At 42.7% G+C, this 27,709-nt stretch overlaps 1 non-coding gene across 1 annotated transcript; it reads right to left on the bottom strand.

Annotated features, from left to right (window-relative positions):
- Positions 1–24,038: 24,038 nt before the first annotated feature.
- Positions 24,039–24,111, bottom strand: Trnaa-cgc (transfer RNA alanine (anticodon CGC)). The gene has a single exon. It is a non-coding gene; the product is annotated as a tRNA-Ala (tRNA).
- Between the last annotated feature and the right edge of the window lie 3,598 nt (positions 24,112–27,709).

The raw sequence follows: 27,709 nt of genomic DNA, 5'->3' as shown, positions 1-27,709 counted from the left end.
ATGGGGTCTCCAGACCGCCATACGTACATTTTTTTTTTTTTTTTCAGTTTACTGACATGCGAGCACAGCCACACTCATGACCAAGAATGTAATACTTATTCCTTTCTCTACGTATTTATCCATATTTCCAATTAACATTATTCAACGCGGAAGTAGCTTCGCCAGTTAGGTTTTCACAACTAAACCGCTGAGTTGATTTCAACGAATTTCTTTTTAGAAACAGCTTGAACCCCCGAGGAAGTAAGTGCGCTGCAGAGTCGAAAAAAAAAACACACAGGAATTTTTTGTCATATTTTTCAGATAACTAATAAGCAATTACTATGGACGTGCAAATGAAAAATATTTTCGATGATTGAGTGAAGTCATCAAGTCAGACTTACCGTAAAAACGTGGTAGGCTTTGCTTTGCGTTTTCTTTCCTATTCCTTCGGTAAAAACATTTTATTCAGCAAAATAATTTTTTGTTTTCTGCAGTCAACTGTATACGCTAAAACACACAGAAAACAGAATGCTTAATGTTAATATTTTAGAAGTATATGCATTACAACACAGATTTTTGTTGATGCCCCTAAACCTGCTTAGTAAATTAAAGAAAATAATAGTCTTACAGTAACTGCTGGTAAGTAATAACTCCCTGTTTCCAGTGAATAAATCTTTACGTCTTATAACAAGTTTCAAAACATTTATCTTTCAGAATACTACATAAATACAGCATAAATTTTACGCACGTGTCTCTTAGCTTGGAACTGCAGCCAAATTTCCTTCATTTTGAGGCATTCCCTGCGTCAACCAATTTTGGTATTTATCCATTATTGTAAGACCAAACTTCTGAAATTAAAAATGGCAGCATTGCTCTTCTTGTCTCTTTCTTTCACATTTTCTATCTCATTTAACTCTTCACTGCCGGAGGTACCCACTGTACAGGGACGTCCTCTTCCTGTACCTACTGACACGACACCTTAACGTTTTTATTGCTTACCACTCAGTTTCATCAAGCTCACCAGGACGGTCTTCAGTCAAAAAAGAGAATTCATCGTCTTCCCAGTCAGATAATGAGGCTTTGCTGCCATTACGAAGACGACATAATTGCTCATCGCTTAATATTAAATGTAGTGCTGCAGAACGCAGAAATAATATTTATTCCGGTATTCCATTATCGAAGACCGAGCCGAAGCTAGCAAATATATATTGAAACCTGAGGTCCACAATGAGGACATTAAGAAAATCTGTGTTGTAATTCATATACTTCGGAAATATTAACATTAAACATTCTGTTTTCTGTGTGTGTTAGCGCATACAGTTGACTGTAGAAAATTTCACGTTAACTAACAACATTTATGGAAATTCGACGTAATTCTCAATATATAGAATAGTTGACAAACATTCGGAAAATACACACAGTCTCAGTTTGATATTTAGGCACAGTAGTTACTTACATACGTTTTAGATTTGTAGTAGTAACCATTTTCTGTGTACGACCAGCTGTAAGCAGCCGCACGAATCGTTCGTTGCAAGATGTTGAGCCCTAGTTTTAAAAATGAGAATTAGAAGGGCCACATTTGCGGACCGTCGGTTTGTAAGTTTAAAAATATTCCTATATGAGGAGAAAAAATATGATGAAGTAAGTGTGGACCAAGCGAACGAAGAGGTTAGTAAGTAAAAGAAAAACGACCCCTTAGAGTGCGAAGTAAGGAATGGAATATGTCTTGTACGCATCAGTCAACATGAACCATGTTAAAAAATTATTTAGTTTGTTGCATAATGTACACATTGCATAATGTGTAGGTTCCCATGTTCCTCTATATGGTTCAAAAATGGTTCAAATGGCTCTGAGCACTATGGGACTTAACATCTATGGTCATCAGTCCCCTAGAACTTAGAACTACTTAAATCTAACTAACCTAAGGACATCACACAACACCCAGCCATCACGAGGCAGAGAAAATCCCTGACCCCGCCGGGAATCGAACCCGGGAACCCGGGCGTGGGAAGCGAGAACGCTACCGCACGACCGCGAGATGCGGGCTCCTCTACATGCACCGCTCGGCAGCAATACTGGCCATGTCGTGTATTCGTGTACTGGGGCAGTTCGGGGAAGAAGCACATCACAGCCGGACACGTGGGGACAGCTGACATTATTGCACGTACAATAACTCACTTATTCACCACCAATGACCATAACAAAACTATTGTTACACAAGCCCAACTGTGCGTACCAGGTAGTTTTATATAAAGTGGAAGTGTTTTCTGGAGATAATTGTATGGAGTGTAGGCTTGTACGCGAGTGAAAAGTTGGCGATATGCTGATCAGAGAAGAAGAATTCTGAAGGTAAGACTTTTAGACCAGATGATAGGTCAGGAGGTACTTACTGAAGTGAATGAGGACGAAAAGAAATGTATGACAACTTGGGAAAAGGAAGGGATAGGTTTGTGGGACACGTGCAGAGACATCAAGAACAGTCTATTTGATAATGGAAGAAGGCGTGGAGGGTAAAAATTCTAGAGGCAGATCAAAGTTTGAGTACACTAAGCACCTTCAAATTACTGTAGGCTGTAGCTGCTATGCAGAGATCAAGGTACTTGCCCAAGCTAGGCTAGTATGGATTGCTACATCAAACGAGTCAACGGACTAACGATTACGACGACTATACGCACAATAAAGATATTTTTTTATGACATTACGGTCGCTGAGTACTTCAACTCACAAACAAAATGTCACATTTCAAATTAATGTTGACCTTGGTTCGCGCCATATGTTAGCCAACACAACCTACATTCTAAATACTAACATAGAGAAAAAAAAACAAAAAAACAATAAAAACAAGTATTGACTGGATTCCTTACTAAGTCCGCCTGTGCACGTATGGCAGCACATGTTACAACTGAATCACATCACACGTCTAGCCAGTATTTGGTATTGGCTAGTTCAACCCTTCTGTTCAAATTAATAATTGTGGCACCGGAAGGACATAATTTCTTAAAACAAAATTATTTTTACTAATACTTCATGGCTGCTAATGACTCTGGATAAGCGGAGTGTACGGGGAGCACGACTGGGGGGCGAGATTTCTCTGTATATTTCTGAAACGGCGTCACTGGCTGGTGGATTTCTTTACGTAGCGTAAAGATCGCCAAAAGCCACAAATACGAATTCTGGATACCTACACACAAGTGTTCCTCGGGCGGATCGTAAATACGTACTTTGCTTTCGTTGCACATTCGGTGCGCCAAAAATCTATAACACCGAAAAACAGCCTCCGTGTTTTCAGGCAACATCAAGTGTCCCGACAGACATTTTCCATTATTTGGATAGCCAGACATACGACATACTCCTTCGCAATAAGCACAGTTACATTTATTTATTTGTTTCTTCGTTTTTTATTCAGCCTGACCAGGCTATTGCATAATTGTCGTCTCTTACATTGGACCAGACATACGATGTACGGAAGAGGATAATACAAATCAATTTCACTTCCTGTGCGTACTTCTGTTTTAGCTTTGTAGATATGAGAAAACATTACGAAAACAATTATAACTTGTAAAGCAGATAGCAACAGTGAGTTTGGAATTGACAGTAGATAGTTGCAATCAAAGACACACTAACATAAACAGTATGGAAAACTGAATTTTTAGGCGAATAACTCTATGCGTTTTGAGATGAAAACTGGTGTAAAACAGGGAGATTGATCTTACTCCCCGCTTTTTAATAGGGTATTAGAAAAGGCAATCAGGAAACGGAGGAGAAGGGCGTGAGGAGAAGGAATTAAAAATTGGGACAAATGGGATTTTCTGATGATTGATTGATAGATTTTTCGACTGGCTCGCCCACGTAGCAGAATCTATAGAAGATGCAACAATGCATAATACCACCGGCAAGAGGCCTCAGGCCTATTTAAAAGCTTTTAAAAAAAATGCATCGCAGACGCCAAAAGAACACCAAAATAAGCGGAAACTCGCTATGAGACAATGAAAAAAGGATACAGAATTTAAATATATAGGTGAAATAATACTGTGGCTTTGGACAAGGAAGTCCACTCAGTAAGGGCAAGGAAGCTACGAGAAAAGACTTTCAGTTGACAAGAAATTTGTCTAACAAGAACCCTTTATCCTCAATTGCAAAACGGCGGCAGTATAACATTCTCATCACACCAAATGCCTTTATGCTTCAGAATGGCTTTATTTAAATACAGCAAATAGAAAAATACGAAAAGATAAAAGTCTTGAAAAATCTTGTGCCAAAATATGACAATGGGAAATGGAAATTAAGAAGTTATAATGAAGTTTGTGAAAATTATAGAACAAATATTAGACACAATGAGGAAGGGAAGAGTTATGTACTATGGCAGCTACGAAAGCTAGAAGGAAAAAGAGTAACCAAAAATATTTCAACGTCTTTGACAAAAACCCAAAAACAGAACGATAGGGATCAAAGAAGTTAATGTAGGGCTGACGGAAATGGAAATAAGTGAGGAAAAAACACGAAAGAAAAGACGTCTAAGTTTCAGGGGCTTCCGCGAGAAAATAAAGAAACAGACAGGGGCAATACGGACAGAAGAAAGATGAGAACAACATAGAAAGAAGAATCAAAAACGACTGAAAAAATTTGCGTGAAAAAAATAAAGACAAATTATTTCCTGTGGTCCTCAGCAGACCAAACTAATAAAGAAAAAATAACATCAAATGGAATTAACAATAATAATATTGATTAGTTTAGCACGCTTTGGGCCGTATTCAGCATCGTCATAAAGGGAAAGGTTAGTGGAGGAGGGGAAGATTAAAATGACAGCGAGAATGTCTGTTAATAAGGAACAGGCTTTCTGTAGAAGTCCCTGTAGACAAGGGGGGATAGGAAAAGTGGGAGAGGTTGACAAGAGCGAGCTGCAGACCAGTTTATCGAAGAGGTAAATTTTGTGATAGAAGGTGAACATTACCTACCAACTGAAGCTTGAAAGGAATTTAATTCCTCCAATATTTTGAGTGAGATTGTTCCGAAGTCAAGTTCCTGACAGTGAACGGCAATAGGTTAGCACCGCGTCCAAGTGTACAAGTCTAGATATTTTTTTTTTTTTGCGTATACTGAGGAAAGATTTGAAATAAAAGATTGGCCTGTCCCGGTGAAAACATTTCATGTATTCCATTAGTGAGTGTGGTATCGCGATCAGCAATTGGAGAAGATTAAGTAAATCAAAAATCTGCTTCTCACCTAGCAAGGTGGCCCAGAAGTAAGACATTGGACACGTACTCGGGAGAGCGGCGGTTCGAAATTTCGTCCGGCCATTCAGATTTCCTAAGCTGCTTAAGAAAAAATCCGCCAAGGTTCCTATGACAATGACACGGCCAACTTTCTTTCCCAGTGTGGCCTTATCAGAGGCTGTTCTCCATCTATAGTGACTTCACATAGACGGTTCGTTGAAACCTAATTCTCCTTCCTTTCTTCCTTCCCACTAGTATCCCCACATTCCTCGCATATTAAGAAGAGGTAAAAACTCACAGAGTCATCGATGACTTCTGCTCATAGAACAGAGTCAACTTACGTTCCATACCCCTACCTGTCTATCACGGGATATCTCTGCCTTCGGGATGTTACTGTGTAAACTATACAGGTGTATGTTTATGAACCACGGGAGCGATTTCAAATAAGCTTAATACACACACCACGTACTGTCTGGAAAGAAGCAATGTTGGGGTAAAGAGCACTTACGTTCCACTGGGATGGCGACAGAAGGGATGGCAGTTATCGCGGTTTTAGGTTTTCCGGTCTTTTCATTTCCTATTCAACGTAACTGTTTAAACCGCTAAAAATCACCGGTTTCTGAAATAACCTATTTTTTATTTTTTGTTGCTATTATTTCCAAAAATAAACGTAAACGTCGAACAAAGCTTGAAAAATTTTAAGAGTCTTTCAGACTTTTGCATTATGCGTTCCAAGACGCACAGAATGAAAATATGAAATTTGCAGGTAAATAAAAGAAAAATTGGTCCGTCTACCGTTCGCTCTCTTTCTCGGTAGGTAATGAATGGTCGAATACTGCACAAAATTCTCCAGTATTCTCGTAGCAATTATAATTTTTTCAGACTTTGCTGAAAAAGCATGCAGCAATCTGGGATCATACTTCTGTTTGGGCTTAGCGAATAGGCTTTGCCAAAAAGCCAAAACTGAGGTTGGAACCCTCTGTGTTTATCGCTACGCTTGCCGTTTCCAAGGGTTACAAGCAGAGAAAGGCATACTGCGTCGACACAGACAGCACATAAGCTGCTTTGTATTTTTATTGTGAACTGCGAATGAATTGTGAAGCTTGCAATTTATTTCTGTTGGCGTAATTTCCTTTATATTATATTATTTCGCACAAATAAGAGACAAACAACAAGTTTTCGTCTAAAACTTGTAGCTTTCTTTTTCTTTTATTATCGGGAAAGAAAAACCCATTTTTAGCCAAATGTACATATTTACATTTTAAGGATAATTCGAAAACAACAGATTTTTAATAATAAAGCGAAAACTGCTCTTTCAGAAAATTCAAACGAGCAACTTGGGTAGTAGACAAAATACAGCATTCACCACAAACAATTACATGACAACAGTTAAAATTCCAGTAATGAATGAATCAATTGTCCAATACCTATGGTCCAATTTATTCAAAAATGCTAGTTCTATAATATGATGATCTGTAAATTGGCTCCTTTCATCGGTATCATTCCAAGACGAAACCAGTATTTCAGAAGCAACAAAACTTCCCATCAATCTCATTTTCTAAAAAAGTTTTATTTAAAAATCAGAAATTTTAGCGCAACTGCTATGGCAAATTGATGTAACGGTTTTATACCCGGTTATTAGCAAAAAATAGAAATACTTGCTGTAAGAGAGATAAATACCGAAAAAATGCTGGTTATTCGTCAATCTTTGTTTTCCGTCACCAGGGGATGGGGGTGGAAACAGGCTGACATAGGCGTGTAACTCAGGAACGTCTTTAGCAATTGCAATCTAATTTTGTATATACCTATTTCATGATTTGTATTATTCGTATTCATAATTATTTGTTTAAAAATACCGTGAGGATAATTTACCCATACCATCCTTGGGGGTATGATTGGGAGTGAGATTCCGTGACGTATAAATGTATCCGATCATGATCGACATTAATATGAAGTGCTTAGTTTCCAGGACCTCTAGACTCGTTGGTGATACTCGCGATTACCTGACACCCTTAGGGTTGGGGGTGTGGTGATGTAAACACCATGATGCATTTGCATATCTCTGTACCCTTGAAGCAATTCCTACCATACCGAACCAACGTGCCACTTGCAATTTGTAAAAAAAATTACCTGCACAGGACGAACCCTCAGCACCCCTATGGCTGAGTGTGGCGGTGAATAAGGGTGATAAAAGCCGAACTCAGGAACACCAGGAGATATTTTAACGGAATTTTGTATATGAATGACTAATTAAAAAATAGTGTGGGAGTAAGGTATGTATGCAGTTACTATGTGTTCTGTGGGAATTTGCACAAAGTTCTTTTTTATGGTCACTCGTAATGATTACGTAACATGGTGCTAGAGACATGGTCTCTAAACCAAACACCAATAAATAAATATAAAAACTTTATTTGCATTAGTGGACAGGTACAGACACTTTGGCTTAAGAGGATAGAGTACATGTGTTCTCCCTCAAACTTTCCTGAAAAATGTATTAGCTGAACAGTATGATAGTAAATATATAGGCAGGTACACAATATAAAACAAAAGAATCAGAGTGATTGCTGGCCAGTGGGGCATTGTGATAAAACTTTGAATGCAGCGAAGATACCGAGTGATGAATGAAATCATATTGTTTCTGAAGTGACAATACTTAATGGAAACTCACTGAACAACATGAACACATGTTGGGAACTAACTAAAATTATACCGGCGCGAAGAGAGCTACTAACAAAGTTACTGATGATTTTTAAGGAGAAAAGTAAAATGTTTCGCATTACGGATAGTATATTACGTTACACGACTTTCCAGCAGCTTCACTGACGCGGTACTGTCAAATTAATAGGTATAATGAATACAAAAGGCGAAGCTGGCTCCATGTACACGTGGTTTTAGTTGTTGAAAAGTGCAAGTATATCTTCCCAGAACATACGAAGGTTGCTACCGAAATGTTTACTAAAGAAGTCAGTAGCGGGCATGAAATATCTATGCCCACCAACATCTGATTGTAGTTGATTATCATTTTGTGTTTGTTCTCATACCGTCCTTAATTTGGATGTGGTACGAGGGAAATGATTTTTTATCATGCGTAATGTCATTTCCTTCTTTGTTGACTCCGCGTATACGTATTTTGGAGTATTTGTAGAACGTACCTCTTTTTCTTTCACTATATTATCTTAAATTTATACTAATAGAACCGTATTATACAAAATTTGTATACAATTATCTAATATAAAACCCACGAATCATGGAATGATGGTTATCAGTGACGTGCTGTAGAAATTTAGGAATGTAATTGAGAGTGGCAACTGCCGAAAGAGATCAGTGTTTTACTGATCGCAAGCTGAGGACCATAAATGACAAATACAACAGAGGGAAACATCTAAAGTTACACCGGCTCGTGGAGATTTACCGCAATCGAACTACTTGGAGTTCTGGACATTGCAGTAGAAACATAAAACCACACACATTATGGAATGAATGTATTCTTGCATGGCTGTGCAAGTAACTCAACTGGTGTTTTGATGAATACAGTCAAGATACTTCTATACAAGAATACATTTAGTCTGAGAAGAATGCAAGAATTTCCCGCCCAACTGTGCAAAGCTTTGATTTGTACTGCATTGTTCACAAATACGATCACTGACGTACCTACATACGTAGGACGTGAACTATGGCTCATTCTTCCACTGTGTTCAACGCCGATATCCGTATTTTAAGCGGTATCATCGACAAAATGACGTATCAGCAAATGTGGCACTTCTTGCTGAAACTACAGCTTAATCATATCACCCTTGATTGAAACCTGTTTCCTTTATATCTTTCTTACAATTAGGTGCACTTTTTTTCAATATAAACTGCTGGATATTTCGTGAAAGACTGTACGTGAATTATATAGACACCGCAACAGCTTAAGATGGACTGATTGGATTCGAAATGTCGGTATGTCTTATTGACAACAGTTAATTTGAAGCGAAAATTGAGTTCACATGTATTAACAAAGCACAGAATGTTAGAATCTACCTTTACGTTAGTCCATTTCATAAAAGCTGAACTCTGTGCGTCTAATAGAAAGAAAGAGAACATTGGTTACTATGTCATATTTCTGACAATGTGCCTACTTGCCCCGTTATACAACTTGAGTTAGCAAAAACGCCGTAACATAATAAGGAGCTTAATTTCGGATTAAATTCGGTATTCTGATACAAAATTATGAATAATTATATCTACCAATATGGAAGATCTGAACTATCTCATATGGGAAACAAAATTATCACTTGTAAAGTATACGTGACTAACCTATGACAATTACATCAAGTAAGTGTAGAATATGAATGCCTAACGACAGTTTTTAGTCAATACTATCATTATTACGAACAGTGCAGATCTGTCATAGTGTGTACAAGGATCAACATACGTCAACGGGCCCCTTCATCCACTCATTGTCAAGCCCGTAACAGAAACGAATAAATCTTCGCAGGAAAGCAGCAACAACAGAGCAGTGACTATGTCATGACAAAGCATTATGAAGAAATGAAGCGGGTGATCAATTCAGGAATCAAACTGTGAAGATATTTTCGAAACGTTAGTTGGCTTAAGAATATCGGACACGAAAAATGGATGAGAAGTTAAAAGAAGCCTTAACGAAAAGATTATGGCATATAGGAACAAAAAATGAGAGTTCGTAGAATATTAAATTAAAAGTGAACATACGTAAATGATTTCGATATGCAAAGCAAAGGAGACCGACCAAGCAAGTAAGATTTTTATAGAGCCATATAAATGAAAATGTAAATGGCAGATGAATTACACAATTGAAAGGACATGAAGAAAGCAGATGGAGACTACTGTTGCGTACTTGTTTGGTCGTCCGAGATCGTTCACGCAGATGTGTTATAGTATCACTACTTTGTTGTAAACTTATGTAAGGTGGAAACGAACATACTCTCAATTTATAAACACTGTTTCTCATCTGCAATTCAATATCACGAATTTGTCATCACGTCTCTCTATCCTCCAGGAAGCAGTAACTGGTGTCGCTTTAACGTTCTCCTGTATTGAACTCTGAACTTTAATAAATATCTATGGTTAACACCCACCACGAAAGCCAGTAAGATCAACATAACTTTGACTTGTAATGCACTTTGTTAAATACTATTCCGTTTCTCAGTACAGTTAGTTTTGCTATTATGCTCCAGTGTAAAATTTTCTGCTTCCGCCATATAATGTTGATTTTGGGGTAGATAACCGTGTCTCTCGAATACCGAGCTCTGCTAATTACGGTCGCTCACAACGTTATCTTTTTTTTCAGACAAAAACAATTTGTCAGGCTCCAAATGAATCAATATTGTAGAACATATATAATCATCCCTTTTCGTTTACGACATTTAATTTCATTTGATATGGTGGAGACGAGAATAATGAATACTTCCTTTCCACACGTGAAAATTCTGTAACTATCTACGTAATTAGTTTCCTCAGAGGAAAGTCGACATAACGCATTCCTGGTACAACGGTAACAATTTTTAAACAAATTTTACTTCCGAACATTGCATAATTTTCTGGAAATACTCCAATATATTAATAAAGAAGTCAGAACAATCGATTTATAATAAAATCGGTACCTGAGAGCTTCCTGTTTGTAGTCCGATGTTATGGTACAAAATACTGCAATCGCAATCTCTTAGATACCAAACTTGGACCCAAATAACCTACACGTTCCGGGTTATATTTAACAGACACGAGCGGAAAAATTTTTAGTTACCGTATGTACCAGAAAACACTTGGACTTCAAAGAAGAAAAATCTTATGCTCCTAAATACAAAAATTAAATAAGTTAAAAGAAAAATATACATATAAGAACTTTAAAAAACTTAATTCGTGTATTAAATAACAAAGTAATGGGCGGTTCCAGTAATTTATCTTGTTATACGTTGATCTCTAAATGAGGTGCATTTAATAGGACATTCTTAAAAATGTTTCCATTATCAATCGTGATTCTGCTACAGTTTTCGTACTAATACACCACATAAGGGTCGAAAATATGTTCTACAAACATTGCTGCAATGACTTGGTTAATTCTGTTCTGTCGTCTGTTGTATACAACAAAAGTATTAATACTGTGATGATTCTGTTGTTCTATTAGCTGTTTTCTAAGGAACTACTGTAAAACAGAAGAAAAATAGAAAACCGTATCTAAATTTCTGTAAGCTAACACCTACATACAATTTTGCTGTCTGTGTGAAGCATGGTAAGTGACAAACTTGCGCTTAAAGAAAGTGCCTTGCAGAGGAACTACCTGTGCTTTCGAATCTAGTATAAAATTCCGCGAGTTCACTTGAGGAATGTCAGAGAATTACCGGAATCACTAGAATGATAATCGGCTTTCAAATATTGCCAAGTGTCGATAGACACGTAAACAAATTGACTAGAAAGAATTCGGGATGCTATTGGAGATCAGTTTGGGTAGCAGACAGAACAGTATGCTAGACACACACTGGTGGAGATAAAAAGTAGTGCAGTAATTTGTTTTCAATATGAGCTAGGTTAGGAAACCCGCGGAGGTGTGACGGAATAACATGTGCTTTTGGTCTGGAATCTGAAAGTCGAGAACAAAAAAATGGAAGAGTTAGCTGGAGGAGAAGGGGAGAGAGAGAGAGAGAGAGAGAGAGAGAGAGAGAGAGAGAGAGAGAGAGAGAGAGAATTACTGCAAAGTGCAGAATGTTGACCTATGTCGAGAGTGTACAACGTGACATTCTAGAAGTTTCTAAAGTCGATGTGGTGCAATCGATAACGCAGTTGTTGGAATGGTCGAGAAGAGAGTAAAGGATTTGCCGATGGAGTGGTGGAAGCAATTGGGGTGGGTGGAGGGGGGAGCGGGGCAGACCAAATTACAGATAATTGTGACCTCGAGCAGGCGGCCGGAAAAGGATGAAGTGAAGGACGAGGTGGAAAGAAGCGCGACGAACAAGGAGGAAGGCGAGAATGGAGGAGAAAGCGAAGCAACGTTTGCTAATTTTCACTCACGCCGTCTAATCATTTTATCTTTTTTTCTTCTCCTTCCCTGGCTCTCGTAAGCGAACCGTTTAAGCCCTGTGGAACCTGTCATCACCTACCGTGCAGTTGCTCATCCCAGTCCCTAGTAAATGATTCTGTAACTCGCAGCTGCTGACGCGAAGAGGTGCAAACCCTCTGCAAATGATACTAGAAAAATCTCCTTAACCTAATGAACTCGGTATTTGACATTATTAGCAATAGCCCACATCTGCAATCTGTGTGTTCCGAGAACAGTAACAAGAGATTGTTCCCTGCTAAAATTACTGTAAAAACCCGGCTAATAATGTAAGAGCTGCAAAGAATCTGACTGATAGGCAGTAGCGAAGGTAGGTACATGATTAATACGAGACCCGAATATGGTGTTGCATCGAAAAGAATGATAAAACCATGAAGCTTTAAAGAAATTTCCTGGCTCTCGTTATTATTGGGCATTAAATTTTAATACTTGCAGGCGATTTTAGCTAGGCGCTTCTGAACGGCGAAATTGCACATAAGTTCGTTGTGCATATGTTAATATCTTTTGTTACGGAACGAAAATGATTTCCCTTAGTTTCTTCCCTGTTGAAGAACGGAAAGGTTCTTTTCCAAACTGTAGCTCCTTAATCCTCCCTCCTTCAGAACTCACTGACATTATGTACAGTCAATCATCTAACGACTACAGGAGAGACTATACTGAAGTACGAGGAAAATCAGTTCTTTTGTATCTGTGAATGTGTATCGATCTCTCTATTATCAGCAGTTCATAATAATGGGAGCGTCAGAGGAATCTTATTTTGTTGTCTCACATCCTAAGATTTCTTTTTAGTCCACGTGCAGATGAAGCCTGCGAAAAGCTTTAGTAATTTACATTTTTACCTTCACGGGCTGGTACGTAGTGATTTTATGGCTATGTCTCGTAAGTGAAGACCCAACGCTCGAAGACTTATCATTACAATTAGAAAATTACAGGTAAACATTGAAGATATTTCGGAACGTGCACAATCCTTCATGAATTGATAATGAAACTGTAGTTTCCTAAGAAACTGAAAAATGATGTTAATGGATTTCACTAGATTTGGTTCCCTCAAAGTTACCCATATAAATTTCGCTACATAGTGTGTGTTTTCTTCCAAGATCTAATGCTCGAGATTACGCTATATTTCTGCTGAAACGAAACTGCAGTTGCCTAATTAAGGAAAAGGAATATTTGTGGATTCACAAATAGGTCTTTCCTCGAAATTTTCCGAATAGGTTTTACTGGATTCCGCTGGAACCTATTGCCCCAAATTTAGTTTAATTTCTATTATGCTCTCCTATGAGACAATGAATCATCCCAATGCTGTTAGTCCAACAAATATGGATCCCACGTACCACAGTGTTATTCCACTGTTGGACAGACAAGTATTTTGTGAATTTGTGGTACACTAACAGTAGAGGTCATAGCGGCTTTACTCATCCGTTGTATACTGGATATGACATGCCATTATAGATTAAGAAGAAAAATCATAGCTCGTATGCACAGCCACTTATTTACTTGTTGGTCAAGTTTGCACCTCGTAGATGGAAATATTCCGGCATTTTCTTGAAGTGGATTAGGAAAATCACGGAAGAGATAATCAAAATGGGTGTGTGTGTTTGTGTGTCTGGAGTAGGAGATCCATCCTTTGATACGGTGTCTGCTAACAATATCGAAACTGTGTAGCTACAGTTCGTGTGTGTGTGTGTGTGTGTGTGTGTGTGTGTGTGTGTGTGTGTGTGTGTGTAACAGGCACGGGGTACGTTTTGCTACTACAGTTCGTCCTTTTAATGGTGGAATCAATGAACACCATAAGAGCAACGATACAGCGACAAACGGTGTTGTTGAAAGTGGGTCACCAAGTCGACCCCTTTCAACATGAAAGGAAGCGACAGCGTAGATGCGGCCTCTGAAGCCGGCGAGCAGAAGACGCGAAAGGAAAACAAACACAAAACGCGCCGCACCGCAACGCTGGGGAGCGGCTGCGGCTGTGGGTACTCACCGGGGGCGGCGGGGGCGGAACCGGGAGGCGTCGACAGTCCCCGGGCGGCGCGCGGTCCCGGGTTCGAAACCCGCCGGCAGGAAGAGCGGCAGCGGAGCAGAACGCGTGGTTCCTCGCGACGTCGCGGCGGCCATATTGGCGACCCGTCGGTCGGCTGCACCCCGGAACAAGTGACAGGCGGCGGCGCACCGGCGACCGAGGGGGGCGGAACTGGAGGCGGCGGAGGCGGCAGCGGCAGCGGCGCCGGGGGCGGAGGAGGCCGCGCGGGCACGCGGCGCAACAGTTTCTGCCGGAGGCGGCACTGAGGGCCCCATGGCAGGTCGCAGCCTCGCCGTTTTTCCTTCCGCCTCGCCTGCCTTTCTCCTCTGCCTCCCTGGACTCCCACAACCCCACCTCCCCGTTTTTTTTATTGCGTACATTTTTACGGCCCTGCCCGCCTCTTCCAGTCTATAGTGCGTGTGCTCCCGGGTCTTACCGAGCCGGTCCCCCCTCCCCCGCCCCCCTCCGCCCTGAGAAACAAAGTCCGTCGCCAATTAGAATCCTTCGGATGCGGACGGCGCGTCTGGAGCTTAGCTCCCGGTACCAACCCCGAGCGTCGTGCCCCGTGTACTAGCCGACGGGACGAGACGGTCGTCCGACGGAAACGCGCAGCTATACACTAAATGTACTAAAACTGCCCCCCCCCCTCCCCCACCTCGCTGCAGGCGCCCAAGAAAAGCTGTCAGCCTCCCCGCTTGCGCCCTCTGTCTCTCCTCTTCCTCTCTCCGTCCCTCCTGCCGCTCCTCTCGCTTCCTGCTCTCCCGTCGCAGACCTGTCCCTCTTCTACGCACGAGGAGGTCTCCCCCACCCCCCGCTCTCGTTAACCTCATATCCCGGCGCTCATCGCCGCTCGTCTGTCGCGCCATTCATCACCGCCTCGTCCCACAAACTTCCCCTGGCGACGCGCCGTTCATCTCAGCAGACAGCCCAAACTCACCTCTACTCCTTCACCACTACACTACTACACCGCACCACTCTCGATAAACATCTGCACTCGTTAGTAAAAACCTCAATTTTTCTTCCCTCCTCCTGCCTCGCAACCGGACGGCAGTGCCAAAACAATACCACCGCGCTGTGGGGTTGCAGAGAGCTGTTCCCGCGCCCGGTGCGCTCTTAGCGGTGCAGAAAGAAAGGCGAAAAAGCGAAGCGCGCTCGCGCGCTAGCGAACGGCGGCACGAATACGGTAACGAGCGAGGAGCGAGCGACGGAAGAGGGAGACAGAGAGGGAGAGCAGGAGAGAGAGAGACGGAGGGCGGGAAGAACGGCCGCGAGCCCGAACAGCGGGGGGTGGGGGAAGGCGGCGGTGGGAGGGGAAGCCCCGCGTCTGTTATGGGCCTGCCACATTGGAAGAGGGGCCATCAAACATCTGATGTAAAACTTTTAAAGGACACTTCGCACAGTGTAGTTCCCGCCCTGCCCCGCCGTACCTCCCCTCCGCTGCCCTCCTGGCATGCCCCCACCAACGCCGCCAGGGTCCGCTACCTCCTACGGTAGAGCGCCTTCTACACACCCCCGCACGGCAGCCGTTATTAGGGGTATGTCAATCGGTATTTAATATTCTCGCGGATGCTTACGGAAGGTTGCAAAAGCTTGGCCGTACATACGGCTAAAATGTTACCATAAAATCTCTTCACCATGATCTACAGACATAATAATAAAAAATATAGGATTTCCTCAGGGTAGCATACTAGGACCAATTTCATTAATTTATTTATTTTTTCTTTGACCCGCTTCTCTTCTGACTGATTTGACTTGTCTCGCCATTCTCCTGAGTCTACCTCTTTATCCCGCAGGAGCACTTGCACCCAACTTCATCCATAATTTGTCGCTTGTATTCCAGCCCGTACCTTCCCTTACAGTTTTTATCATCTACACCTCTCTCCATCACCACGGTAGTTATTCCTTGGTTTCTTCATACAAGTCCTATCATCCTGTCCCATCTTCTTCTTACAGATGCTTCTCTCCTCACCAAGGTCGCTCATTCCTTATCTGTCCACCTTGCATTCACCATCATTCTACACTACCGCATTCCACACGCTCAGATTCTCTATTTCTCCTGTTTCTTCATAGTCTATAATTCTCTACTATTCAATGCAGTGTTCCAGACACACATCCTTAGAAGTATGTATCTTCCTCAAATCAAGGCTGATGTGATACTAACACGCTTTTTATGGCCAGCAATGCCTTCCTTTCTTATGCAAGTCTGCTTTTTATGTCCTTGCTGCGTCCATCATTTGTTGTTATGCTTCCAAGGTAGCAAATTCCCCAACATCATCTACTCCAAAGTGACCAGTTTTCATGTTACGCATCTCAGTAGTCTCATTTCTGTTTCTGCTCATTTCTTTCGCCTTTCTCTGGCTTACTCGGAATCCATTTTCGGTACTTAGCAGACCGATCATTCCATTCGGTGTATCCTGCAATTGTTCAACGCTTTCACTGATGAGAACAATGTTACCAGTGACTCTTCATCGCTGATATCTTTCACAGTGAATTTTAACGCCATCTCTGAAAGATTACTGTTGCTGCTGTACTTCAGTGACTTTCCCAATAGTGTTCGTTACAGACGATAATCTCTCTTTGCTGATAACAGTACCTTTGTAGTAACTGATAGGTCATATGGATGAAAGTTCCAGTCGGCCGGAGTGGCCGAGCGGTTCTAGGCGCTACAGTCTGGAACCGCGCAACCGCTACGGTCGCAGGTTCGAATTCTGCCTCGGGCATGGATGTGTGTGATGTCCTTAGTTTAGTTAGGTTTAAGTAGTTCTAAGTTCTAGGGGACTGATGACCTCAGAAGTGAAGTCCCATAGTGCTCAGAGCCATTTGAACCATTTTTTGAATAAAGTACCATTCAACCTAAAGTAAACAAATGCCACTAATTTCAGTTTGAAGAGTGAAAATGATATTGAAATATTAATTTTAGACGGCACCTCTCCAGACTCCGCAACAAACAAAATTTCTAGGAATGTATACAGAGTCTCACGATCAGTTCAAATAGTGGGAATACACAAAGTAATATACTTGCAAACACAATGTTCTGTCATGTGTGTGTATAGGTCAGTGTCTTTTAGTTGCATTATGCTCGTATGTACACTCATTTCGTAACTATCGAGTTCTTTTCCGGGGAACAGATGCGCAGAATGTGAACATAATTTCCAAACAACGTAGAACGGTCATAAGAATAATAACCGACTAGGAACAAATACCAAAAATAACTGTGATAATTACTGCACGAATAGCACTGTCCAGGACCGTGGAATAAGATCTAGACTCAACTTATATTTACCAAGAAATGATAAAACGGTATTACAGAATAGAAGCCATACATTCTATACAATGAAGGTTTGCTTACATAAAACAGGAGAATTTTTGTAAAAAGTGTATCAAGTAAATAATAATAACGCTAAAAACAGCTATCATTTCACATAACGTTTTCACATTATATTTTTTCTACTGTTTTCCTTTTATTTACTTTGGTTTTTGGAACAGCTTACTCACGAAGCTACGCAAAGTAATACTAATATCAATTCTCTTTCTGAGCTCAGCATTCCTCTAGATATAGAAGAGTCTTGAATATGTTTTCGTCGGCCGTAGTGGCCGAGCGGTTCTAGGCGCTTCAGTCTGGAACCGCGCGACCGCTACGGTCGCAGGTTCGAATCCTGCCTCGGGCATGGATGTGTGTGATGTCCTTAGGTTAGTTAGGTTTAAGTAGTTCTAAGTTATAGGGGACTGATGACCTCAGATGTTGAGTCCCATAGTGCTCAGAGCCATTTTTGAATATGTTTTCAGGTTAGCAAATGTGAATTATCGGTACACCAAATGGAAATAATATGATTTCTATGGACCTGACGCCAGCTGGTAGTGTGTGTACTGTAGCCTTATGAAAAATGTGTGTATGTAGTGAGAGTGTAGCGTATCTATTCACTACGAGTGAGAAATGAATGAGGTGGAGTAGCAGCCCTTTTACGTTATGAAATCAATTCTTTGCGAAACACTGTAGTGCGCTAGGGATATACGGAGAGATATAGTGATGTTTCAAACGAAGTGGTCTCGTCTACGGGAGGTTTTAAGTTCGAGTCTTAATCTAGCCATTCTGGTTTAGGTTCTCCGTAGTTTCCCAGAACTACTTAATGGAAACGTGGTTTCTACTATTAGCTATGGCCGACTGCTTGTCCCACCTTTGTCAAACTATACATCTGTAAGTATCGAACAGTCTGTATATGTGAATTACATTACCTTCGTTGTCCTTAAATTGCAATACCCAGACAAGTCAGACGCCCTTGTAAAAGTGGTCATCGGATTAATAAAGCTTATTTTACAACTGGTAGGCAAGTTAGTATACAGTGACTGGTTCAAAATGGTTCAAATGCCTCTGAGCACTATGCGACTTGACTTCTGAGGTCATCAGTCGCCTAGAACTTAGAACTACTTAAACCTAACTAACCTAAGGACATCACACACATCCATGCCCGAAACAGGATTCGAATCTGCGACCGTAGCAGCAGCGCGGTTCCGAACTGAAGGGCCTAGAACCGCTCGGTCACTCCGGCCGGCGTTGAAAATGTCACGAAGTGGCGTAGCTGTTTGTGTTTTATTTTGTGTTAAAAAGTTTGTGATATCCATTATTGGGTAAAGTTTATCTCATTTTTGTGGTCTCCTTATGGGAGCTTTACTGTGTATAGAATTTAATTAACTTGCAAGTCAAAAAATGTGTGTGAAATCTTATGGGACTTAACTGCTAAGGTCATCAGTCCCTAAGCTTACACACTACGTAACCTAAATTATCCTAAGGACAAACACACACACCCATGACCGAGGGAGGACTCGAACCCCCGCCGGGCCCAGCCGAACAGTTCATGACTGCAGCGCCGAAGACCGCTCGGCTAATACCGCGCGGCTAACTCGCAAGTCACTTAATGCTTGGTTGAAGATTAATGTCGTTGTTTGAATAGAGCTGTTGCCCGTGCTTTTAAGGATTTTGAAGTTTAAAAGTGCGCAGCTCGTGGTCGTGCGGTAGCGTTCTCGCTTCCCGCGCCCGTGTTCCCGGGTTCGATTCCCGGCGTTGTCAGGGATTTTCCCTGCCTCGTGATGACTGGGTGTTGTGTGATGTCCTTAGGTTAGTTAGGTTTAAGTAGTTCTAAGTTCTAGGGGACTGATGACCATAGATGTTAAGTCCCATAGTGCTCAGAGCCATTTTTTGAAGCTTAAAAATAAAATTTTAGTTGGCCAAAGAGATGTTAATAAAAGTGTTGCTGTTATAAACTGTGAATGTTGCTTATGTGGTCCGGCCCTCCCACTCAACAGCAATTCGCTGATTAGGGTGCATTATCCATCTCAAAATGGGAAGACAGGTGAACAACACTCAATAATCGCGCGAACAACCGCCTTATAAGCTACTACTTTCGTGGATGTGTCACATTCCCATAAGATTCTTCCGGTGAATCTGAGTCTGGTGTCTGCTTTTCCCAGTATCTGTTTTATATGGTCATTCCACTTAAGGTCGGTCTGGATAGTTACGCCCAGATATTTTACGACAGACGCTGTCTCCAGCTGTTTGTCATCAATAGTGTAGCTGTACGGTAGTGGATTTCTTTTCCTATGTATGCGCGATTTCTTTATAATTTCCAGAGAAATGCACCTTAGTATTTGCACATTATGACGTTTTAATGGCCTACTAAAGGCGTACAAAGTTTGAAGTAAATTTGTGACCTCAGCGTCGTGGCCTCCCATGGTGACTCTGTTCAAATGGTTCAAATGGCTCTGAGCACTATGGGACTTAACTTCTGAGGTCATCAGTCCTCTAGAACCTAGAACTACCTAAACCTAAGTAGCCTAAGGACATCACACACATCCATGCCCGAGGCAGGATTCGAACCTGCGACCGTAGCGATCGCACGGTTCCAGACTGTAGGGTGACTGTGTTCGAACGTTAGAGGATTGTTTTCCTAATCATCTGCATTAACTTACGTTTCTCTACATTTGGAGCACAACGATGAAAATTCTGTCGAAGTCATCTTGTATCCTCGCACAGTCACTTGGCGACAACACAGTCCCATACACCGCAGCGTCATCAGCAAACAGCCGCTAATTGCTGCCCACCGTCAGTACATCTATGTATACAGAGAGTAGCAGCAGTCCAGCCACACTTCCCTTGCGCACTCCTGACGTTATCTTGTGTCTGATGAACACTCTCCGTCGAGGACAACATACTCGGTTCTATTACCTAAGAAGTATTTTCCCACCTCTGTAAACTTAATTCGCATCCACGGATTTTCGTTAAGAAGTCTGCAGTGGGGCCCCAGTATTAGGGATTTTCTCTCGTACTCCATTCACTATCTTCTGCGACAGAATTCTTCGTACATACCCATGCGCTGTAGCTCCTATCATGCTAACCATCAAGGATACATTATGGGATTCAGAAGTGCTGTCATTGTTTCCTCATTAACAACTGCTATCTTACATTAGAGGATTAAGACAACGAGACAGATACTAGAATTAGAAGTTGTGTGTGTGTCTTAGAGCCTCTTAACTCACGGCGTGCGAATTACCCAGACTATATTCATCCAGGATTTCAGAATGAGGGCACTAAGCGACTTGCAACATCCTTCGCAAGTACACTACCAGTAAAAAAGGGAAGTACATGACGTGGCCGGATGTCGGTGTAACTTCACCCAAGTGCACAGGACTGGCGAGTATGTAATCAATTACAGTTGACATTACCTGTGACAAGTAGACCAGCCAACAAACTGCGTTAGTGTTGTTCGCGTTTAGTGGTTTCACCAAACCGCGTAGGGCATCTAAAGAGCGTAAACAGCAGCAGTTGTTACCACTGCGCAAGGCCCAAAGAAGCCGCGTAATCGTACGGGATAGCGGTATCAGCACCCGAAAGTTTTTGAACAGGCCGCACCGTGGGCCTCCGTCTGGCCGGATAGCCATACTCAGCATTGTAAGACATTCGGATTAGATGTTCACGCACCTCAACATTCAAGATATGATGTTTCCTGAACTGGGGCCAGCGAGATATAGGGGCCATGCAACGAACTAGCGACTTCACGTTGGTCGGCTTGTCCGCCACAGTTCGCGAACGTTCGGCACCGCACAGGGCCCACGATAAATTAATACTTAATTCAAAAGGTGCCCGCCAAATAACTCAATTCTTTCATGTGCTATCGAGGACTTGCATGCGTTTAAACACGAAGTTAGGAATTATTGAACTCGTCGCCAAAAGTTACTCGCTCCCTGCCGGAGAAGGCTGCTGGCACTCGTTAAGACCTGCTGTGACGTTCGCGCCGTCGCCTGTCTTTCTCGTGGGCTACGTCCTGAACTACGTGTCGTACAATGGTCGAATTTTGCAAGGGCATGAAGTTGCATTTGTTGGCAATAGCTTCAAAAGACTATCGATTTGAGATAACAGTAAATAAGTAGTAAATTAAAACGATATACCAGTTACTGAAGTTTTACTGCACGAATAGCGAAAATGTACTCAGGGATAGTTTTTCTTCTTTTCATCATGTTGTGGGGGGGGTGTTAGGAAGAAAACGTTAGAAATGGTTGAAAATTACACTGCCTGGCAAAAAAGGTGAAGCACCCACAGGGGAGGAGGAAACGAAATGATACTTCAGTGGCTGAGAAGGTATGCCGTATTGTATGAGTGATTACAACATCGAGTCAAATTTCCAGACAGCTTTGCACAATGAGCCCCGTCATCATCGTGGCGCTCTGGTTTGGATGCAAGCACTGCTCCAATTCTGATAGCTGTCATAATGCCGTCCTCCGCTCTTCAGAGACAAGCTGGCCCAAAACTTCTGCACCTACCCTTTAATATCCTGGATGGGATGGAGTTGACATCTGATCTGGTCACACACGTGTTCTATTGGGGGCAGATCAGAAGATACTGTTGGGCACGGAAGCAACTCAATACAACGCAGGCAATTCACAGAGACATGTGCCTTTTGTGGACAGGTACTGTCGTGTTGAAAGATAGCATCACGATACTTTCACGCGAGGACGCAAGATGTACGTAACGTATCGTCGTGCCGTCAGAGGCCCCTCATTCGCTACCATCTGAGACCTGAAGTCACAACAATGGCTGCCCGGAGTAACACCGCTGTGCCTCTTCGAAACATTCGAAGAATGGGACCACTCCCGAGATCTCCACCATACTCAAAAATGGTTCAAATGGCTATGAGCACTATTTGACTTAACATCTAAAGTCATCAGTCCCATAGAACATCGAACTACTTAAACCTAACACACCTAAGGACATCACACACATCCATGCCAGAGGCAGGATTCGAAACTGCGACCGTAGCAGCAGCGCGGTTCCGGACTGAAACGCCTAGAACCGCTCGGCCACTCAGACCGTCTCCACCATACCCGCTGGCGATAGTCATTTGCGGTACTGAACCTCCGCAATGCGTCTCTGAATACAAAGCGAAGCCATTCATCTACAGTACCCGCTTCCCGGTCACAGCACCAGCCGAAAGGCAGCTGTGTGTGTTGTCCTATGAACGACAAGCCTACGCAATGGACGGTAATTTTTTAGTCTTGCTGGAGCTAGTGTCTTGCCAACGGTTCGGGATGACACAAAGTTGCAGGCAGTCCATTACTTGTTCTTGGATGGCAGGCGCAGATATGAAGGCGTGTCGATGTGCCCGGTGCGGAATTCAACAAGCCTCCCTCGTGGTTGTCAGACGTGACCGCCGGGAACCTTGACGCCGAACATGCCTGTACTCTACACCGCCAGGAGTCTAACATCGGGGATGTATCACATCAGAACGATCTCCAAATCCGAATTCAGTGCAGTTGGACCAGCCAGCCAAATGGAGACCCAAAATGAGGCGTCTTTCAAACTGTCAGGTGCTCATAACGCTGTCTCTCATGCGTGCCTGGTATCTCCGTTTCCTTCATAGTGACCACTCGACATCTAACGCTGTTCACGAGTCCCGTATACCCCATCAGGACCGGTGACAATATTAAACACGAACAACCCTAATGCACTCTGTTGCCTGTTGTACCTGTCAGAGAGAATCGCAACTCTAATTCATTACATACACACCGATGGTGTTTAAATGGACGAAGTCACAAATACATTGTAATCCGACTATGTCTTCTTGGTGCTTCAGCGAACCCGGCTGCTCTTCGCAGTTGTAAAATATGGATCGATATTGATTATAGAAGACTTTCCTCCCCTTCCCTCGCCTCGCCCATGGCCCCCGTCCCAAGCTCCTCCTCCTCCTAGTTCATTTTCTCCTCTCCCTCTCTCATCTCTCTCTCCGCCTCCTCCTCCTCCTGCCTCTCTCTATCCATCTCCTTCACCTTCTCTGACTTCTTACCCCCTGTCCCTCACATTCAGCATCGTTGCCGCCGGAACTTCCATTGGGAATTGCAGTCACTTAAAATGATTGGGTAACTCGGTTGGGTTCATTGTTATATAGTATATGAGAGAGAACTCAGCAGCTGCTGAACCTATAAGGATAGAAGAGTCAATGACAGTATTTTGCATTGTTTTAATCCGAAAAGCAGTAGGATTACAAAGTTTTGGATGATCCAGATTCCGTAGTGGCGTTAAAATCATAAGCCGATAAGGTTAGGTTAGTGTTGTTTAACGTCCCGTCGACAACGAGGTCATTAGAGACGGAGCGCAAGCTCGGGTTAGGGAAGGATGGGGAACGAAATCGGCCGTGCCCTTTCAAAGGAACCATCCCGGCATTTGCCTGAAACGATTTAGGGAAATCACGGAAAACCTATATCAGGATGGCTGGAGACGGGATTGAACCGTCGTCCTCCCGAATGCGAGTCCAGTGTGCTAACCACTGCGCCACCTCGCCCGGTAAGCCGATAAGTCCCAAGTACAACAATCATTTTTGTGTTAAATCGATTGTGGGGAAGAAAACAAAAAGCACATAGTTGTGTATACAATTAAGGTTCAAAAATATACATAAGAAGAAAGAATATATATACTTCTCTAATGTCGGCCGCTGTGGTCTAGCGGTTCTAGGCACGCAGTCCGGAACCGCGCGACTGCTACGGTCGCAGGTTCGAATCCTGCCTCGGGCATGGATGTGTGTGATGTTCTTAGGTTAGTTAGGTTTAAGTAGTTCTAAGTTCTAGCGGACTGTTGACCTCAGCCGTTATGTCCCATAGTGCTCAGAGCCATTTGAACTATTTTTTTCACATGCACAAAATACAATAATATTCGTGATGCTATTTACTGTGGTCCTATCGGAAGCAGCACTATTAACAGTTCAGAGGTGAACTCTATAGGAAGTTCCAAATGGTCTATGGCCCAGACTTCTAATTATCAAAGTTAATTGCTCGCCTTGAAAGTGGTCAATAATCTCGCCACTTGCCACGCGGTTTTGTTAACATCGCGGGTGGTGAGCAGACAGCTACTTCCATGAAAACTAAACAATCTAGGATGATTTAGAGTCCTCGAGAGTTCACTTCCTACTACCACCTAAAGCGCATTTGGTAGCTACCTGGCTGTTAAAAATCATCATAGGCACAGTGTACACAAGCGTTTGACTGAGGCGAACAGATTAATATCTCTTTTTATTAAAAATGAAATTCCTCCAGTTGTACTTAAGATTTTTTATTTACTTCGCTACTAGTTTCGGCGTTGCGTCAACGCCATCTTCAGGCCCGTACACTTTGCTGAAATCAGTTGTGTGTGGCTCGGTCTAGAAGTCCGCGGTGAGGTCAACACGCGCTCCATATGGATGGCGGGCAATAACTAGTGTGAAGCCCCAGATACTGCCCGCCATCCATGTGGAGCATGTGACTTCTAGACTGAGCCATAACACAACTGATTTCAGCCTCTGTATCTCTCACAACGATATAACTCTTGTTTCGCCACAACCTCATGAATAATTTCAATGTTAAAGGATTTGTCTCTAAAATAGGAACTACCTTACAGTTCAGTCAGTTACATCTCGACATGCACAGGGACACTTTCAACTGAAACGGCAAACGGTCTCGAAAACATCTCGAAAATAACTGTAAGGCTGACTGGCAGGAAACTATCCTTGCAATTTTTTCAGGCCACGTTCATCAAACCTCACTTTTCTTTAACGTAAGTGAGCTTAGGGAACTGGACTTTGTGCGCTCCTATCAAGTCAGAAACATGTAGTTTCCCACCTTGCAGTGACATAATGTGGGTGCAACTGAGTGGAAAAAACGAATCACGTCAGCGTAATTACATTAAGTATGATTCATCTTTATGTGAGTACTAATAAATTTTCGACAGATACTGCCTTGCCACTTAACAATTATTCCGCTTGTCTCCGTTTATTCATCAGAAAATAATTTTCTTTGTATTCAGTGACCTCCAGCAATATAAACACGTACATGAATGTATAAACACTTGAGGATGGGCACAAGCACCGAAACCGGTCGTGTTCTTATGTTCGTTCCTTGCACCTCTTCTCTCTTCATGAATTCAAGAACAGCTAGTTTTAAATTGGAAAACCGTTCCAGACACGCCCATTGACTTAACCAACGTACTTTTTTGTAATATACGAAGTGTGCATACCCTCCGTTCAGTTCCATCGAAAACTGATGCAACTGACAGTGGGACTACGCACGTGACTTCAGAAATTTTAATATTCGTATCACCAATTTCGTCACGTACTCCGTGCCTACAGATTCACCAGAAGGTCCTTCTTGCTGTACAAGACAATGAATCCAGACCGTCGATCGTTTTAACTTTTTCCTCTCTTATTGTTAACTAAATCTCAAAATTCTTCGTGAGTGTTATTTTAACGACGTTTCATACCACATTTGCAGTAACTGTAGTTTAGGCGACTGCATAATATGCACCGAGAATTCTCATCTCTCTCCTCTATAATTCCTATTCATTTTTGAAGGCCAGTGACGATATACTGCTAGACTGCCTATTTTTGAGCAAACAGCCACTGTGCTAGTGAACGTACCTCATACCAGACTAAATAACGAAGGGTAAACAACACTGACACCACAATTTTGGGAAACTGAAGAGTTTTTTTTTTTTTTTTTTTTGTGGTTTTAGGGCGCAAAACTTCTATGGTCATTAGCGCCCAGCCCGTGACGTAGAAAACAGGAAAAAAACGAAATTTAAAATCAGCAGCAATGGAAACAAAGTCAGAAAATTTGAGAGACTAAAGGCAGAAGGAATGCTTAAAAGTCCACTATAGAAAGGGGTTGGTTGTCCCCCAAAAAAAAGCTTCAAATGACTGACGTCATTTCACTGTCACTAATAAACTGTAGAACGCGGTCAGCTGAGCGCGTGTCATCTGCTAAAATCGACGATAGATCAGGCGATAGCTGTAGACGGGAGCGTAACGGATTAAAATAGGGGCATTCAATTAAAAGGTGTCTGACCGTCCACAGCTGAGAGCAGTGGGGACAGAGTGGGGGAGGATCACCGCTTAAAAGATGTCGATGACTAAAAAGACAGTGCCCTATCCGGAGTCGAGCTAAAATTACCTCCTCCCGACGACGCGTTCGGGAGGAAGAGGTCCAAGCGCAAGGAAGGGCTTTCACTTCCCGCAATTTATTGTGGGGAAGTGTTGACCAATGCGCATGCCATAAATGAGTAACTTGGCGACATAAACCGCTCCGTAGATCGGTAAACGGAAGAGACTGAAGAGCTGGCCGAGGAAGAGAGACTGCAGCCTTGGCCGCTATATCGGCCGCCTCATTTCCACAGATACCAGCGTGTCCCGGGAGCCAGAGGAACGCCACTGAGACGCCCCCCAGGTGGAGCAAGCGCAGACAGTCCTGAATCCGGTGGACCAGAGGGTGCACAGGGTAAAGAGCTTGGAGACTTAGGAGAGAGCTGAGAGAATCTGAGCAGATTACGTACTGTATCCGCTGATGGCGGCGGATGTAGTGGACAGCCTGGAGAACAGCGTAAAGCTCCGCAGTATAAACCGAACACTGGTCGGGAAGCCGAAAGTGATTTGGGGTGTCGCCAACAATATAGGCACTCCCTACACCTAACGATGTTTTCGAGCCATCGGTGTAAATAAATGTGGCTTCCGTCATTTGTGCACATAGAGCAGCAAATGCCCGACGGTAAACAAGTGTAGGGGTACCATCCTTGGGAAATTGACATAGGTCTCTGAGCAAGTCGATCCGGGGACGGAGCCAAGGCGGTGCTGTACCCCAAGTTGTCAAGAAGGTTTTAGGAAAGCGGAAGGAAAGAGAATGGAGCAGTTGACGGAAGCGGACTCCCGGGGGTAGTAGGGAGGAGGAGCGGCCTGCATACCCGACATCAAAGGAGGCGTCGAAAAAAAGGTTATGGGCTGGATTAGCAGGCATGGAAGACAGATGGCTAGCATAACGACTCAGAAGGACTGCCCTCCGATTGGACAGCGGAGGTTCAGCAGTCTCAGCATAAAGGCTTTCCACAGGGCTGGTGTAAAAAGCTCCAGACACTAAACGTAA

Source organism: Schistocerca serialis, chromosome 12, assembly GCF_023864345.2.
Source record: "Schistocerca serialis cubense isolate TAMUIC-IGC-003099 chromosome 12, iqSchSeri2.2, whole genome shotgun sequence".
Taxonomy (NCBI): domain Eukaryota; kingdom Metazoa; phylum Arthropoda; class Insecta; order Orthoptera; family Acrididae; genus Schistocerca; species Schistocerca serialis.
This window is presented reverse-complemented; position numbering and strand designations above follow the sequence as displayed.